Below are 17,663 nucleotides of genomic sequence, written 5' to 3' on the forward strand. Positions count from 1 at the left end.
TGCCCCACCTCCTTGTTCACTCACTGTCCACGTGGGCCCAGCTCTCTCGGTACCCACAGAGCAGCCTCCAGATCCCACGTTTGCCCGAGGCAGGGGGGTCTCTAGATGATCTATGCACCAACATTTAAAAGGGAACTCTTAATAAGTACATATTTCAGAGCTCCACAAGCTAGAGATTCTGGGCACCTGTATTAGGCATGTGAACTTACCACGGGTTCCCTGGAATTCTGATGGATAACTCTTTTTTGTTTTGTTTTCAACTTTTTATTTTATATTGGAGTATAGTTGATCAACAATATTGTGACAGTTTCAAGTGTATAGCAAAGTGATTCAGTTATACATATACATGAGTCTATTCTTTTACAAATTACTTTCCCATTTAGGTTGTTACATAACATTGAGCAGAGTTCCCTGTGCTATAGAGTAGGTACTTGTTGGTTATCCATTTTAAATATAGCAGTGTGTACATGTCCATCCCAGACTCCCTAAGAACTTCTCTTTTAATAAACACCTAGGAGTAGGGGATAAGCTTGATTCTAAACCAGCAGTTCTATAAATTTAGCATCTCTGATGGGTATTTCTTAACCTCAGGGGCACTTCTGGCTCTGAGCTCCACCTGTTTCTGAAGGCAGTCTGCCAGGCCTGTGGTCCACCACTGCTTTGCCTTGCTGGGCCTGCCTACTTAGACCCTCAGCCTCTGTCTCCCACAAGGGGTGCTCACCTGGCTCCCACCCGGAAGGTTGATCCAGGAGCTGGAGTTCTCCCTGAAGGACCCCACCAGGCCCAGGCCCCCTCCAGGTCTTGTTCCTGCTCTCAGGCCAGAGTCCGGCACCAACCTAGCCAAGGGGCTGCCCCAGAGTGCAGCCCCCCTGCCCAAGTTCATCACCACAAACCCTCATCCTGCAGTGTGGAACTTCATTCTCAGCCTTTCACATAAGCTGCATCTGCACAAGTGCAGGAGCCCCAGGTTTGCTCCCTGGGTCAAGAAGATCTCCTGGAGGAGGAAAAGGCTACCCACTCCAGTATTCTTGCTTGGATAATCCCATGGACAGAGGAGCCTGGCAGGCTACAGTCCATAGGGTCACAAAGAGTCAGACACAACTGAAGCAACTGAACATGCACGCACACACGAGGGTACAAATGGGGACTTGGTCTATGTCCCATGTGCTTCACGTGTTAACAGGGCTCCCCACAAAGACCAGGATAACAGGGGTGTAGGGTTTTTTGCACATGGTAGTCACTCCTTTCCTGGTGGTGAACCATCCCATTCCAGAAGGGAGGCATCCCAGGAGGTGGGCAGGTCCTGGGCTGGAGGGAGGGCCTGGAGCGCAGGGAACCAGCCCCGCCCACCTGGGCGTACCTCCCCTCACTCACAGCTCAGAACCTGACTTAGAGAAGACCACAGCCTTCAGACTGTCTTCGGTTCCTGTCTCACAAGGGCCAATCACTTCAAGTCCTGGCACCGCAAACCAAGCACCCGAATCACATTTTATAGACTTTATTTATCCTAAAATATACCCTGCTTCCAAACCACCAAGGAACCTGGAAATTTACCAGGAAATTGGGCAACTGTAACTTCTCCTGGAGACTCTGGAATCAACACTTCATTAAATGAGAAAACTTTCTGCAAGTCAAAGCTGTCACAGTACTCAGAAGGATGCGGACAGGGGAAGTCTGAGGGCAAGGTGGTTGGCAAATCCTTAGCTAGAAGGATGCTGGCATGTTCCCCAAAGTCAGCCCAGTAAAGGCATTCATACGTCTGCGAGCTGATGGAACACGTCTGTGGCGCAATTCTTCCACACGGGCTTGGGGAGCCCAGACAGCCCTCAACAACCACACCCTGTCTTACTCCAATTAAACAGGAATGATTTGTGGGTTCTCAATACAAATGACTAGCAAACGATCTTCTGGAATAAAATTAAGCCTCTTAACTTTAAACGAACAAACAAAAAATGCACTGAGACATCAAAAAGATGAGCTCAAATCCATTGTCAAGATTTCCTGCGCACTTTTTTTTTCAACTTGTCTTTCTCCCTTGGGTGATCTCCGGCCTAAGGTTATTGTTACACACAACATTCTTTTCAACTTGGACTTCATCTGTTTCTTCCTATAATACATAATTTTGAAGCACTGGGCTAAGGGAGGCATTTTTATGATGAGCAGGAGAACAGGGTTGCAATAGATAAAAAACGTTGATGCACAGAGGCAGCTGAGAATAGGGAGGAAGAAGGCTGGGTTGATGCTGAATTGGAGAAGTGCTCAGGGCTCAGCTCGATCATAATAAAGTACAAAGGAAGGTAGAGATTTTGCGTAGACTTCATTGTCATCTTTTACCTCGTACCGGAGAAGGCAATGGCACCCCACTCCAGTACTCTTGCCTGGAAAATCCCATGGACAGAGGAGCCTGGTAGGCTGCAGTCTATGGGGTCGCTAAGAGTCAGACATGACTGAGCGACTTCACTTTCACTTTTCACTTTCATGCCTTGGAGAAGGAAATGGCAACCCACTCCAGTGTTCTTGCCTGGAGAATCCCAGGGACAGGGGAGCCTGGTGGGTACCTTCTATGGGGTCACAGAGTCGGACACGACTGAAGGACTTAGCAGCAGCAGCAGTGAAATGTATTGTTGTTGTTTAGTTGCTAAGTCACGTTGGACCCTTTGAGATCCCATGGACTGGAGCCCACCAGGTTCCTCTCTCCATGGGACTTCCCAGGCAAGAATACTGGAGTGGGTTGTCATTTCTTTCTCCAGGGGATCTTCCCTGACCAAGGATTGAACCAATATTTCCAGCTGGCACGCACTGGCAGGCAGATTCTTTACCACAGAGCCATTTGGGAAGCCCGTGACATTTATGGGAAGATGCAGTGGATGTGGACCACAGATCCTTAGGGAGCATGTTGGAGGACAGAGTAGTGGTGGGTGGGAGAGCATGACTACAAAGTGGTTGCAGCACAGAGATTTTAGAGGTTTGGAACTAGCGGTGGAATTACAGGAGTCTATTTACATGAGTCTAAATGTGTTCAAATGGGTAAAACTGTTATTATTACTATGTTTTAATATGAAAAAGAAAATAATCAAAAATGCCACCTCTAGATAGGGGAGAGAAGGGTAACACCCTTCCCCCGTCACGTGAGGGGGTCCCGGATCCCTCCAAGCACGTGTGGATACTCAGCAAAGCTCTCCTCAGGGTGTCAGGCAAGCTTGGAAACCCAGCAACCCAGTGACCATCACTCAGAGCGCCGAGACCCCAGGGAAGCAGCAGAGATGCTGCGGGAGGAAGCTGGCCCCCTAAGTGGCCGATGGAGAGAGGAAGCAGAGAAGGACTTGGAGGGGCAGAAGGAAACTGGCCGACGTGGCAGGAGGACGCTGCCAGGGCAGCAGGGCCAGGGGGATGCCTGGTCCCGGCCCAGGCCTGCTGTGAGGGGTCCTGGAGAGGAGCCAGATGTCCCACTTCTCCCCAGGCATCCCTTTCATCAAGGCTTCCATGGGCCGTGGGCCAAGAAAGCCTGAATAAGACCTTTAATTTTCTCAGGGCTTCTCCCTTCTCGGATGGCAAAAGGCCCAGCCCCCAAACCAGTCAAGAGGGCAGGCCCCGATACGGAAGGTGGTACAATGGCCAAACCTGCCTCCCTTCCCACCCCATGAGATCTCCAAAATGCAGGCAGCTACCGGATGCCCGTCTCAGCCTCCAGGGGTCTTTCTGCAAAGGACGTCACTGGGCATGCGCACAATGACCGATGCATAAAGCGTGAGGAAAAACTGAAGCATGGCAGGCGTCTGTCTGCCCACTGGTTCCTTAGGCAACCTGAGCAGCCCAGAGTGAACCTGAGGGGCAAGGCACATCTCTCTAGACCACAAAAAGGGTACAGACCGGGATCCTGAGGGTCAGTGGTTGGTCCAGGAGCTCCAGGAGTCCAGAGTGGTTCCAAGAGAACGGGCTCCAGGGCTTCCCATAGACCATTTGAAAGGCTCCTGAGGGCGGAAGAGGCTGCAGAGGCTGCAGAAGAAATACCAGAAAGAGTTTCTGGTCTCGGGCACAAGCCTCTCTCCGGTTCCAGGAATCCCCTTGGCCTTATGCGGGCGCCTCCTGCTATTTATTTACACAAGGCTGAATCCCACCTTCCAGGGCGCTGCAGAGCCCTCCTCCAACACAAAGCCCGATTGTACTTCCACCTCCTCACAGCCAACTTAGAGACAGAAACTCGCCGGAGGGAAGACAATTTGTACCAGAGATGGAGACGCAGGCAGATTTAAAGGCATGGTCCTTCAATAACGACAATCTTTCTTAGGGTGGAAAACCACCTTCGGAGGACAGACAGGAAGGTGTGGTGGGGGGTTTCTGGTGCCAGGAGGCTCTCCCGCAGGTGAGCTCCGGCTATTCGGTTTTGGACCATCTCCAAAGAGCCAGGCCTCATGGCAGGCCTGACTGAGAGAGAAATTAGCATGCTGCTCTACTCAATTATCCACTTACAGAGAGGCATGACAACATTTCATTAGCGCAGGACATGCAAATGCAAGATGCATCAAGAGTAGAAAACCCCAGAGTGTTGTGGTTTGGTTTGTTTTTTACCCCCCAAAAGGAGACAAGGATCTTTATCATCTCCCAAAACTATGCTAGCCTAACCTAGAGTGATTTTGGCAATTCAGACACAATGATTTTTCTCAGGATTTGCAAGGTGGCGCTTTCTCTCTGTATCCAAACCTCTCAGCACAGGATTTGGATAACATTATTTTTATTTTTTAAATTTTATTTGTTAATTTAGTTTTGGATGCACTGGGTCTTTTTTTGCTGGACATGGGCTTTCTCTAGTTGCGGCAAGTTGGGACCAGTCTTTGTTGCGGTGTGAGGGCTTCTCATAGTGGTGGCTTCTCTTACTGTCGGGCACAGGCTCAGTAGTTGTGGCACACGGGCTTAGTTGCCCTGTGGCATGTGGGATCTCCTGAACCAGGGATCAAATCCATGTCTTCTGCATTGGCAGGTGGATTCTTAACCACTAGACCAACAGGGAAGTCCCAGACTTTCTTAAACAGGTTCTTATCTTTCCACAGCAAAATACATTTGAAAAGTGCTGAAACAGCCCTCAGGAAAGCTGTACCCTGGAGCTCTGGGTAGGTTTCAGCTTCCCATGGAGTCTGTAGATGGTCCTCGGGTACCAAACCCAGAAAAACAGAGAGGTCCCAGACAGAGAGCAATGGGCGCCTATATTCTAAAGCACCCATGCAAGAGGGGACAAGGCAGCAAAATGCAGCCTGTTCATTGCTCAGCTCCTGGGGTTCTGAGGCCAGGCTAAGGGAACCTTTGGGCTGATGTTGTGGCCACCAGCTTTCCAGCTGCTGCCCACGAGGCAGGCACTTAAAAGGCAGTGTGGCTGGTTCCTTGTTTATACTTTGGATTGTTATTGTTCTTGCTCAGTCTCTAAGTCGCATCCGACCCTTTGTGACCCCATGGACTATGGGATGCCAGGCTTCCCTGTCCCTCAGTATCTCCCAGAGTCTGCCCAAGTTCGTGTCCATTAAATAAGTGATGCCATCCAACCATCTCATCCTGTCACCCGCTTCTCCTGTCCTCAATCTTTTCCAGCATCAAGGTCTTTTCCTATGAGTCAGCTGCTCACATCAGGTGGCCCAAAGTATTAGAGCTTCATTCCATCCAATGAATATCCAGGGTTGATTTCCTTTAGGATTGACTGGTTTGACTCCTTGCTGTCTAAAGGACTTTCAAGAGTCTTCTCCAGCACCACAGTTTGAAAGCATCAATTCTTTGGTACTCAGCCTTCCTTACGGTCCTACTCTCACAACAGTACATGACTACTGTATACTTTGGATACTAGAGTATGTACCTCTAACCTCCCCCCCTCCCCCAGGAGGCTACTCTGCACCTTCCTTACTTCCCACAGAATGCTTGCTTTCCTCTAACACTTTGTTTAAAAAAATTTTTTTTTTTTGTCTGTGCTGTGTCGTCATTGCTATGTGCAATCTTTCTCTAGTTTTGGAGAGCCAGAGCTACTCTCCAGATGCGGAGCACTGACTTCTGTTGTTGTGACTCCTGGGCTCTAGAGCGAGGGCTCAGTAGTTGTAGCCCATGGGCTTAGCTGCCTTGCAGCATGTGGAATCTTCCCAGACCAGGGATCAAACCCATGTCCCCTGCATTGGCAGGCAGATTCTTAACTACTGAGCCACCAGGGAAGTCTCACATTCTCTCACATTCTGATCGAGTTCCCCAGCTTTTCAGCCTCCCTGGAGGCACCAGGCCACACCCACTGTCTGTGCACACAGTGAGTAATTACCACCAACTGCACCCTCCCCCCCATCATCTCCTATGAAGCCCCAGGCTTCCCCTGAGCAGCAAAGGAGGGAGAAAGGAGGGAAAGGCAGGAAAACCAGCAGGGTCTCTCCTGTCCTGACCCATCCAGCTCCCCAGGCCCAGGCAGGCTGACTTGCCACAATCCCTCCTACTCTCCCCTGCCCCCCTCCTCCAGAAGCCTCCAAGCCAGTGCTATGGACCCAGCAGGGGGCTGTGAGTCCAAAAAACCCTACAGGTTTCATAGCATCTCAGGTTCATAGGATCAGGGCTTCTCAGAGACAATGCTCAGGCACTACTGACCATTTCCAAACTGCAGCCTCAGAATGCAACCACTGGAAGGAGCCCCACAGGCCACCCCATTCAGCGTCTCCACTGTACTGGCCATATCCAAGCCAGGTCCCCCAAACTCACAAAGCCCCTCCCACCACCACATGGCCTAGTGGGAGGTGGTGCCCTGTGGGAGGAGCCAGCAAAAGTGGGTTCTACATCAATCCCCGCCCCTGGAAGGCTGAGTGGCCTCAGGCAAAGATCTTGACCTCTCTGAGCCCTGATTTCCTCCAGAGTAAAGAAGGAATAACCACTGTGCCCACCAGTAGGGTCATTCTGAGGATTAAGTGACTTAATATATGCAATACTCCTCTGGGACACTGAACACCCTCAAGAAAAAGACTATTATCTCTGCAAAAAACGTACTGCTCAGAAAGAAGAGAAATTCAGGTACAAGTCTTGCTATGTTTCCCTTTTTTTGGCCATGCCGTGCAGCATGTATATGCATCGTGCGTGTGCGTGCTCAGTCACTTCAGTCGTGTCCAACTCTTTGCAACCCCATGGACTATAGTCCACCAGGCTCCTCTGTCCATGGAATTCTCCAGGCAAGAATACTGGGGTGGGCTACCATGCCCTTCTCCAGGGGATCTTCCCAACCCAGGGATCGAACCCTTGGCTCCTGCATTGGCAGGTGGATTCTTGACCCACTGAGCCACCTGGGAAGCCCTTTTATATGCATATACACATATACTGACATATGCACATGCACATAGCCACATATGTTTATGTGCATGCACACACATGCATATGGTTTTATTCATGTATGATATACTATGTTGTCTGTACACCAGGGTTTTGCAGCCTCAGCACTATGAGCTTTGGGGGCAAGATAATTTTTTTGCTGTGAGGAACTACCCTGTACCTTTTAAGACGTTAAGCAGCATTCTTGGCCTCTATCCACGAGATGCTAGTAGTAAGTCCCTGCCGCCCCCACCACCAAGTCGTAACAACCAAAAATGTCTCCAGACATTGCCAACTGTCCCCTGGGGGACAAAACTGCCCCCACTGGAGAATTAATCGTGTACACACACACACACACATTCATATGACATGTGCTTTGACAGAGTGACGAGGGAAGCAGGGTGAGAACAGAAGAACTAAATTTCTGTGGACAGAGCCCTTGCATTGTGCTCATGGAAACTTTACAGGGACTGCGACTACAAACATACACAGTACTTTTGAGCTTCTTTACATCTGTAAAAACGGTTACTGTGCTCGTAAAGACTGCCCGCAGACTTAATTTGGCTCAGACATACAGAGTCCCATTTAGTGCGTAAAATCACTGGGCCCCAAGGCTCCCCAGCTCCAGTCAAGAATATGCTTGGGAACTCGGCCTGGAGGAGGAGAACACAGGGGGATCCTGTGTACTCTTGCCTCACGTGCTGGCCTTGCACTCCCTTGAGCAGGCCACTGGGGGCCGTGCCCAAGGAAGGGGGCATTTTGTCAGATGTGCAATTCCCTTTTTACTTGATGTGATAGTAGACTAAACTAAACATCTACCTGCCCGGTTCAGAAAAGCAAGGAGAGGGGTGAACAAACTTGAGTGCACTGACATAAGACCGTATGTACACACGTACCTGCCTGGCTAACTGAAGTAAAAGTGAACAGTAATCATAATGATGGGCCGAGAGGTAAAGTGGAAGAGGGGAAGTGAATGTCTGCTTTAGAGAGGGGTCTGTTTACCCCAGTGTTGAAAAACAAGAATCCTGAACTCCGTCTACCTCATTATGACTTCTTTAACATTTGTTTTTAATTTACCTGAGATCATAATCTCCACTGAGGACCACATGTGAGCCAAACTTGAACTCGAAAACCAAGCTGGGCCTTTTGTTCTGCCTGTGTTAATGAGTACACAAAGGGGCATCTGATTTCTCCCTCCCCCGTGGCCTGAACACCAGCTCCCATTTATGTAATAATAATGTGAGAGGGGCTGCAGGCTGTCTGGGGTAATGGGCCCAGAGACAGGTATCAGGAAATGAAGGTTCCAATCCCGGCTGATTCACTATGTGCCACTGAGACACAAGATTTCAAAGACTGAGCCTCATCTTTAAAAATGCTGACAGTTTTCCTTGCTAGGAGGATGCACTGAGGATATTCAGTAGCATTATGAAGGTCTACCAGAATTCCAGTATTTCACACTGAAAGTGAAGACCAAGCTATGGTTCCCAAAGTGGGTTTGCTAGAGCTCTGGTCCTGTGAGATGCTATTCAGAATGAAGGGATCGACAGACCCTTCACTCATCCAACAAATATTTGTTAAGAGCCTTCTAAACGCCTGGTGCTGGGCTTCCCTGGTGGCACAGTGGCAAAGAATCCACCTGCCAAAGCAGGAGACATGGGTTCGATCCTTGGTCAGGGAAGATCCCACAGGCTGAGGAGAAACTAAGCCCATGCACCACGACTATTGAGCCCGTGCTCTAGAGCTTGTGTGTGTGTGTGTGTGTGTGTGTGTGTGTGTGTGTTAATCATTCAGTTGTTTCTGACTCTTTGCGATCCAGCAGACTGTAGCCCACCAGCTTCTTCTGTCCATGGAATTCTTCAGGCAAGAATACTGAAGTGGGTTGCCATTCCCTTCTCCAGGAGATCGTCCCAACCCAGGGATCGAACCCGGTCTCCTGCGTTGTAGGCAGATTCTCTGCCATCTGAGCTACCAGGGAAGCACTGGTCTAGAGCTTAGGAACCGCAACTACTAAAGCTTGCACACTCTAGAGCCTGTAATCTGCAACAAAAAGAAGCCACTGCAGTGAGAAGCCTGAGCACCACAACTAGAGAGTAACCCCACTCTCTAGAGACAAGCCTGTGTAGCAACAAAGACCCAGCACAGCCAAAAATAAATAAATGAAAAAATATAAATGCCTGGTGCTAGAACCCCATAGAAAACAGGCCCCTTCCCCAAGTTCTTCAGTGAGGTTAGGCTCCGAAGAAGACAAGCGCCTATTGGATCATTGTGAAGTCACATATTTACCAGCAGAGCAATGTGCTCAAGTACAGGGAGCTCAGCATTTGCATCAGGGACCACATCTAAGGCTGGGAGCCAGGGACTGTGAAGTGAAATGTGTGCATGGGGTGAGGGACACTAGGCGGATGGTAGTATCCCAAACACAAGGAAAGCCTTGGTCAAATAAGCCAGAGGACTCCTACATAGCACACTCCCCTCTAAGAGACCACACCGGCATGTTAAAATCTTGCAGAAATGAAGCAATAGTACTACCTCTTAACATCCCTAGGATGTTACTCTGGGAAATGCTGATAGAGGCTCTATTGTTCCCAAAGCCTGTAAGAAACTTCAGCATAAAACAAAAGCTCTTGTTTGTATAATTGGAAAACTACCATGTGTCCTCTCAGAACAGCCAAAATACCTTAGAGTTGCTAATGTAATTCTAAAGTATTTTCCTTGGCAAAAGCCTATGAAAACATATGGCTTCTACAACTGCTAACATACCCCCAGTATTACAGATGAAGGAATGTCCACAGCTACATACCAGTGGGAACTCTGTCTCCAGCACAGACATCTGCTTCATTTTTAAAAGAATGTATAGCCTTAAACTGGGATGAACTGAAGAAATCTTCATAAAAAGTAACATTAAGGGACTTCCCTGGTGGTCCAGTGGCTAACACTCCATGCTCCCAATGCAGTGGGCCGGGGTTCAATCCCTGGTCAGGGAACTAGTTCCCACATGCCGCAACTAAAGATCCTGAGTGCCACAATGAAGATCCCAGTGCAGCCAAATAACTTTTTTTTTTTAAAGAAAATTAAAAGGATCAACCACCAGTGATCAACTTATCAAAGATCACACCCAGGACTTCCCTGGTGGTCCAGTGGTTAAGAAGCTGTCGATGCAGGGCTGATCCCTGGTCAGGGAACTAAGATCTCACATGCGGCAGGCAACTAAGCCTGAAAGCCACAACTAGAGAGAGCCCTTGTGCTCTAGGATGGTGGTCCCCAACCTTTTTGGCACCGGGGACCAGTTTCATGGGAGACAATTTTTCTACCCATCCTGAGTGGTTTGGGGATGATTCAAGCACAGTAGGATTCGTGCACCTATGAGAATCTAATGACACTATTCGGAGAAGGCAATGGCACCCTACTCCAGCACTCTTGCCTGGAAAATCCCATGGATGGAGGAGCCTGGTGGGCCGCAGTCCATGGGGCCGCTAAGAGTCGGACAAGACTCAGCGACTTCACCTTTACTTTTCACTTTCATGCATTGGAGAAGGAAATGGCAACCCACTCCAGTGTTCTTGCCTGGAGAATCCCAGGGACAGGGGAGCCTCGTGGGCTGCCGTCTATGGGGTCACACAGAGTCGGACATGACTGAAGCGACTTAGCAGAAGCAGCAGCAGCAGCCACTATTGATCTGACAGGAGGCAGAGCTCAGGTGAAAATGCTAGGGATGGGGAGCAGCCATAAATGAAGCTTCACTTGATCACCTGCTGCTCACCTGCTGTGCAGTCCAGTTCCTAATGGGCCCCACATCGGTACCATGGCCCGAGGGTGGGGGACCCTTGCTCTAGAACCCATGCACGACAACTAGAGAGCCCTCATGGCTCAAATCCTGGGCCCCCACGCCACAACTAGAAAAGCCCGAACGCTGCAACTAAAACCTGACATAATCAAATAAATAAATATAAAAAAAAAAAAAAAAAACAAAGATCACACCTGAGCTCTTATTGTGCCTGGCATAGCCATGGCTCAGGGTCCCAAGAAGCACCTGAAATTTGTAGCAGCTCCAAAACATTGGATGCTGGATAAACTGACCAGCGTGTTTGCCCCTTAACCATCTGCCGGCCCCCACAAGCTGAGGGAATGTCTCTCCCTAATCATTTTCCTAAAGAACAGACTTAAGTATGCCCTAACAGGGGATGAAGTAAAGAAGATTTGCATGCAGCGATTCATTAAGATCGATGGCAGAGTCCACACAGATATAACCTACCGGCTGGTTTTATGAACGTCATCAGCATTGATAAGACTGGAGAAAATTTTTGTTTGACCTATGACCCTAAGGGTCACTTTGCTATTTATCATATTACACCTGAGGTGGCCAAGTATAAATTGTGCAAAGAAAGATATTTGTGGAGACAAAAGGAATCCCTCATCTGGTAACCCAGGATGCTCGTACCATCTGTTACCCCGATCCCCTCACTAAGGTGAATGACACCATTCAGATTGACTTGGAGACTGGCAAGATTACTGATTTCATCAAACTTGACACTGTAACCTGTACATGGTGACTGGAGGTGCTAACCTGGGAAGAACTGGTGTGATTACAAACTGGGAGAGGCATCCAGGCTCTTCTGAAGTAGTTCATGTGAAAGATGCGAACAGCAACAGTTTTGCCACACGGCTCTCGAACATTTTCGTTATTTGCAAAGGCAACAAACCGTGAATCTCTCTTCCCCATGGAAAGGGTCTTCGCCTTACCATTGTTGAGGAGAGAGACAAGAGACTGGCAGGAAAACAGAGCGGTGGATAAAATGGTCTCTACGTGATGTGCCTGGAAAAGTCTTTGTGCTTAATTAAAGATAATACCAAATGATTAATAAAAACTAAAAGATCATACCTGAAAGTTCTCAAAAGTGAATGATAAATTTCCCTTGTTAGCCTAACAATGTTCAGGAGGAAGCCAGATTTTTGCTGTTTATTTTATTATATATGATGTGTTAAAATGAGGGAAGTGCAATTACACAAATAACCATATAGTACAGATTTTATGTACAAGGCACTGTGCTAGGGGCAACGGTGATCAAAAGGGAACTACGACAGCCAGGATTGCTAAGAATATGGGTTCTAGAAAACCAGCAATCCAAAACTGAGCACAAGTTCATACAAGGAATGGTAAAATACAGAAACTAAATTTCATAGGGGCTAGGGAGACCTGAAAAGCCAAGGCCACCAACGTTGATAACAAGGTTACCTTAACAAGGTCCTTACTACATACTCCTTATTACAATACTACACAGTATTGTTCTACATGCTCCTGAAAACTTTATTTAATCTTTGCAACCGTGAGGTAGGTCCTAGGAATATATAAAAATTTGGCCTCAGCATTCAGTGTAAATCTGTTGTTCAGTTTCAGCTTCAGTCTTCAGAAGACCTGTACTTCTGCCTGATGGATGAGCATGTGGTCACAGAGGTGACCAATATATCTAATTAGTGTCACAATGTGAGAAACAGAGAAATGAAGCATGTTTGGATTTGCTGTCATTATCTGAACAAACCCTTTCAAAAACAGGGGAGCATTCCACACGCAATCTGAGTGGAAATCTTGTGAGCTTTATCCAGTGAAATGATAACGGTTGGCAAAAATAGATAAGCATATATTTTATTGAAAGAATATAAGCATGAAAGATAGAAAACAATTCTAATGTACAACTAAAATTACTAAATAGGATTAATTAACAACATTATTAAGAGGATTAAAAATGGAGACCATTAGGACTTTCCTGGTGGTCCAGTGGTAAAGAATCCACCTTCCAATGCAGAGGACCACCTTCCAATGCAGAGGACGTAGTTCCGATCCCTGCAGAGGGGAACAAAGATCCTACATGATAAGGTGCAACTAAACCTGCAAGCCAACATTAGAAAGCCTGCCTGCCACAACTACTGAGCCAGCACGGTGCAACTACTGAGCCAAGCAGCACAACTACAGTCCGTGTGCCGCATGGAAAGATCCTGCATGATGCAATGAGGAAGATGCCACGTGCCACGACTAAGACCCCACGCAGCCAAATAAATAAATAAATACAAAAAAAAAAATAGAGAACATTACATACTTTTAGAACAAAAGAAGAGACTATGTGTTTTAAAATCACAGCTATCACATTCTACTTTCAAATTCTACGGATTAGTTAATGCACTCATAACATTAAACAGAACACCCTTTAGGAGCTTTATATATGCACCCTTAGCATTCAGACTATGGTCTCTAAATAACATCTTTCACTGAAAGGAAGCAGAGATCCTAGAAATATCTGGCCCCAGGTCTACAGCAGGAAATCCACAAGATGAACCTGGAACACCATACCAGTAATCCCAGAAGCATCAAAGACCGTATACACAAAGATTGTATACACAAAAACTCAGGAACCAACTTGAAGAGGCTCCCACTGGCTAAAGATGTGGCAATTTGAGTTTCAATAAAGCTAATAATTGTGTATCAGTTGAACTATACCAAATAGGTTTACATCCATGAATCTGTAACAATATTAAAAAAAAATCAGTGGTCGCCTTTGCAGGATAATTGGACAACAACTGAAAACTGGAGAAAGGATCAAACATTTAAATTGCTTCTTCCATATGATCTAGAGCAGGGGTCAGCAAACTGTTTCTGTCAAGGGCCAGATCTTTTCAGCAATGTGAGCCACTTAGGGGGATTCCCAGGTGGCGCAGTGGTGAAGAATGTGCCTGATGAGCAGGATCAAACTTGTGCCTGACAAGTTTGATCCCTGGGTCAGGCAGATCCCCTGGAGAAGGAAATGGTGATCCACTTCAGTATTCTCACCTGGAAAATCCCATAGACAGAGTAGTCTCTCAGGCTACAGTCTATAGGGTCACAAAGAGTCGAATACGACTTAGCGATTGAGTGAGCATATATGCAGACATGGGCCACTTATGGCCCCAATGGCAACTGCTCAACCCAGCCATTGCTGTGCAAAAGCAGCCATAGACAATATGCAAACGAATGGGCATGGCTGTTCCAATAAAACTTTAATTACAAAAATAAACATTGGGTTGGATTTAGCCTGTGGACCTTAGTTTGCTGATCTCCGATCTAAGGTAACTTAGTAGTTGATGAAAGGTAGTTTCTCTTTTTCGGAGAAGGCAATGGCACCCCACTCCAGTACTCTTGCCTGGAAAATCCCATGAATGGAGGAGCCTGGAAGTCTGCCATCTATGAGGTTGCACAGAGTCGGACATGACTAAAGCAACTTAGCAGCAGCAGCAGCAGCAGTTTCTCTTTTTAAAAATGTTACAGCTGATAGATGGAGAAGCAATGATACAAACAGACTATGGCCATTTTGAAACTGCTCACAGGTGATGTGGGTGATGATCATCAGTGGTTGCTAACACTACAGAGAGACAGGCTGACCTGCAGTGCCTCTCCATTAAAGGTCATTTATGAAAGAGTCATGCAAAAATAAAGTAAGAAGTAAAAGAAAGTCTATGAAAGTCAATTTACAGAACCCAAAAAATTAAAAAATAAAATAAATTTTAAAAAGAGAGTGAGAACCTTGGAGCCTGATCAAGAATCTAAGTCCAGCTAACGATTTTCAAGAAATACAGGACACAGAAAAACAGGTTTAAAGACCCCTGGGGTTGCATTTAAGAAAATCTAGACAGACTATGAGAAACTCCAGTCATCAGATAAGAACCTAAAAATCCCAATTAGGAACTTCTTTACATTCTATGAAGAACAAAGAACAAAATATTGCTACCTTAACATTTCACAAGATCTCAAAATTGTGAGCAGTTAAATTCTTGGTAAATCACTGATTTATCATTGATGTTGACATAGTAAAGATCATAAAAACTATGAAGAACAAACTATATTTTTTAAAAAGGATCTAAGCCGTCTTGTTCCTTCATCTTAGTATTCACAAATATGCTAAACAATTCAACCAGTAACACTGAAGAAGCTGAAGTTGAACGGTTCTATGAAGACCTACAAGACCTTTTAGAACTAACACCAAAAAAATATGTCCTTTTCATTATAGGGGACTGGAATGTAAAAGTAGGAAGTCAAGAAACACCTGGAGTAACAGGCAAATTTGGCCTTGGAATACGGAATGAAGTAGAGCAAAAACTAATCGAGTTTTACCAAGAAAATGCAGTGGTCATAACAAACACCCTCTTCCAACAACACAAGAGAAGACTCTATACATGGGCATGATAGATGGTCAACACCGAAATCAGATTGATTATATTCTTTGCAGCCAAAGATGGAGAAGCTCTATACAGTCAGCAAAAACAAGACCAGGAGCTGACTGTGGCTCAGATCATGAACTCCTTATTGCCAAATTCAGACTTAAATTGAAGAAAGTAGGGAAAACCACTAGACCATTCAGGTATGACCTAAATCAAATCCCTTATGATTATACAGTGGAAGTGAGAAATAGATTTAAGGGGCTAGATCTGATAGATAGAGTGCCTGATGAACTATGGACTGAGGTTCGTGACATTGTACAGGAGACAGGGATCAAGACCATCCCCATAGAAAAGAAATGCAAAAAAGCAAAATGGCTGTCTGAGGAGGCCTTATGAATAGCTGTGAAAAGAAGAGAAGTGAAAAGCAAAGGAGAAAAGGAAAGATATAAACATCTGAATGCAGAGTTCCAAAGAATAGCAAGAAGAGATAAGAAAGCCTTCTTCAGCGATCAATGCAAAGAAATAGAGGAAAACAACAGAATGGGAAAGACTAGGGATCTCTTCAAGAAAATCAGAGATACCAAAGGAACATTTCATGCAAAGATGGGCTCGATAAAGGACAGAAATGGTATGGACCTAACAGAAGCAGAAGATATTAAGAAGAGATGGCAAGAATACACAGAAGAACTGTACAAAAAAGATCTTCATGACCAAGATAATCATGATGGTGTGATCACTGACCTAGAGCCAGACATCCTGGAATGTGAAGTCAAGTGTGCCTTAGAAAGCATCACTACGAACAAAGCTAGTGGAGGTGATGAAATTCCCTTTGAGCTATTTCAAATCCTGGAAGATGATGCTGTGAAAGTGCTGCACTCCATATGCCAGCAAATTTGGAAAACTCAGCAGTGGCCACAGGACTGGAAAAGGTCAGTTTTCATTCCAATCCCAAAGAAAGGCTATGCCAAAGAATGCTCAAACTACCGCACAATTGCACTCATCTCACACGCTAGTTAAGTAATGCTCAAAATTCTCCAAGCCAGGCTTCAGCAATATGTGAACCGTGAACTTCCTGATGTTCAAGCTGGTTCTGGAAAAGGCAGAGGAACCAGAGATCAAATTGCCAACATCCGCTGGATCATCGAAAAAGCAAGAGAGTTCCAGAAAAGCATCTATTTCTGCTTTATTGACTATGCCAAAGCCTTTGACTGTGTGGATCACAATAAACTGTGTAAAATTCTGAAAGAGATGGGAATACCAGACCACCTGATCTGCCTCTTGAGAAATTTGTATGCAGGTCAGGAAGCAACAGTTAGAACTGGACATGGAACAATAGACTGGTTCCAAATAGGAAAAGGAGTTCACAAGGCTGTATATTGTCACCCTGTTTATTTAACTTCTATGCAGAGTACATCATGAGAAACGCTGGACAGGAAGAAACACAAGCTGGAATCAAGATTGCCAGGAGAAATATCAATAACCTCAGATATGCAGATGACACCACCCTTATGGCAGAAAGTGAAGAGGAACTAAAAAGCCTCTTGATGAAAGTGAAAGAGGAGAGTGAAAAAGTTGGCTTAAAGCTCAACATTCAGAAAACAAAGATCATGGCATCTGGTCCCATAACTTCATGGGAAATAGATGGGGAAACAGTGGAAACAGTGTCAGACTTTATTTTTCTGGGCTCCAAAATCACTACAGATGGTGACTGCAGCCATGAAATTAAAAGATGCTTACTCCTTGGAAGGAAAGTTATGACCAACCTAGATAGCATATTCAAAAGCAGAGATATTACTTTGCCAACAAAGGTCCGTCTAGTCAAGGCTATGGTTTTTCCTGTGGTCGTGTATGGATGTGAGAGTTGGACTGTGAAGAAGGCTGAGTGCCGAAGAATTGATGCTTTTGAACTGTAGTGTTGGAGAAGACTCTTGAGAGTCCCTTGGACTGCAAGGAGATCCAACCAGTCCATCCTGAAGGAGATCAGCCCTGGGATTTCTTTGGAAGGAATGATGCTAAAGCTGAAACTCCAGTACTTTGGCCACCTCATGCTAAGAGTTGACTCATTGGAAAAGACTCTGATGCTGGGAGGGATTGGGGGCAGGAGGAGAAGGGGACGACAGAGGATGAGATGGCTGGATGGCATCACTGACTTGATGGACGTGAGTCTG

At 46.2% G+C, this 17,663-nt stretch overlaps 1 protein-coding gene and 1 pseudogene across 2 annotated transcripts in view; one reads left to right on the forward strand and one right to left on the reverse strand.

Moving 5' to 3' along the window:
- TCF7L1 (transcription factor 7 like 1) overlaps positions 1-17,663 on the reverse strand; it is a 205,310-nt gene that overhangs the window by 172,964 nt on the left and 14,683 nt on the right. The window lies entirely within an intron of this gene.
- LOC102415117 lies at positions 11,318-12,103 on the forward strand (annotated as a pseudogene).

The sequence above is a fragment of the Bubalus bubalis genome, chromosome 12 (assembly GCF_019923935.1).
Source record: "Bubalus bubalis isolate 160015118507 breed Murrah chromosome 12, NDDB_SH_1, whole genome shotgun sequence".
In the NCBI taxonomy this organism is placed as follows: domain Eukaryota; kingdom Metazoa; phylum Chordata; class Mammalia; order Artiodactyla; family Bovidae; genus Bubalus; species Bubalus bubalis.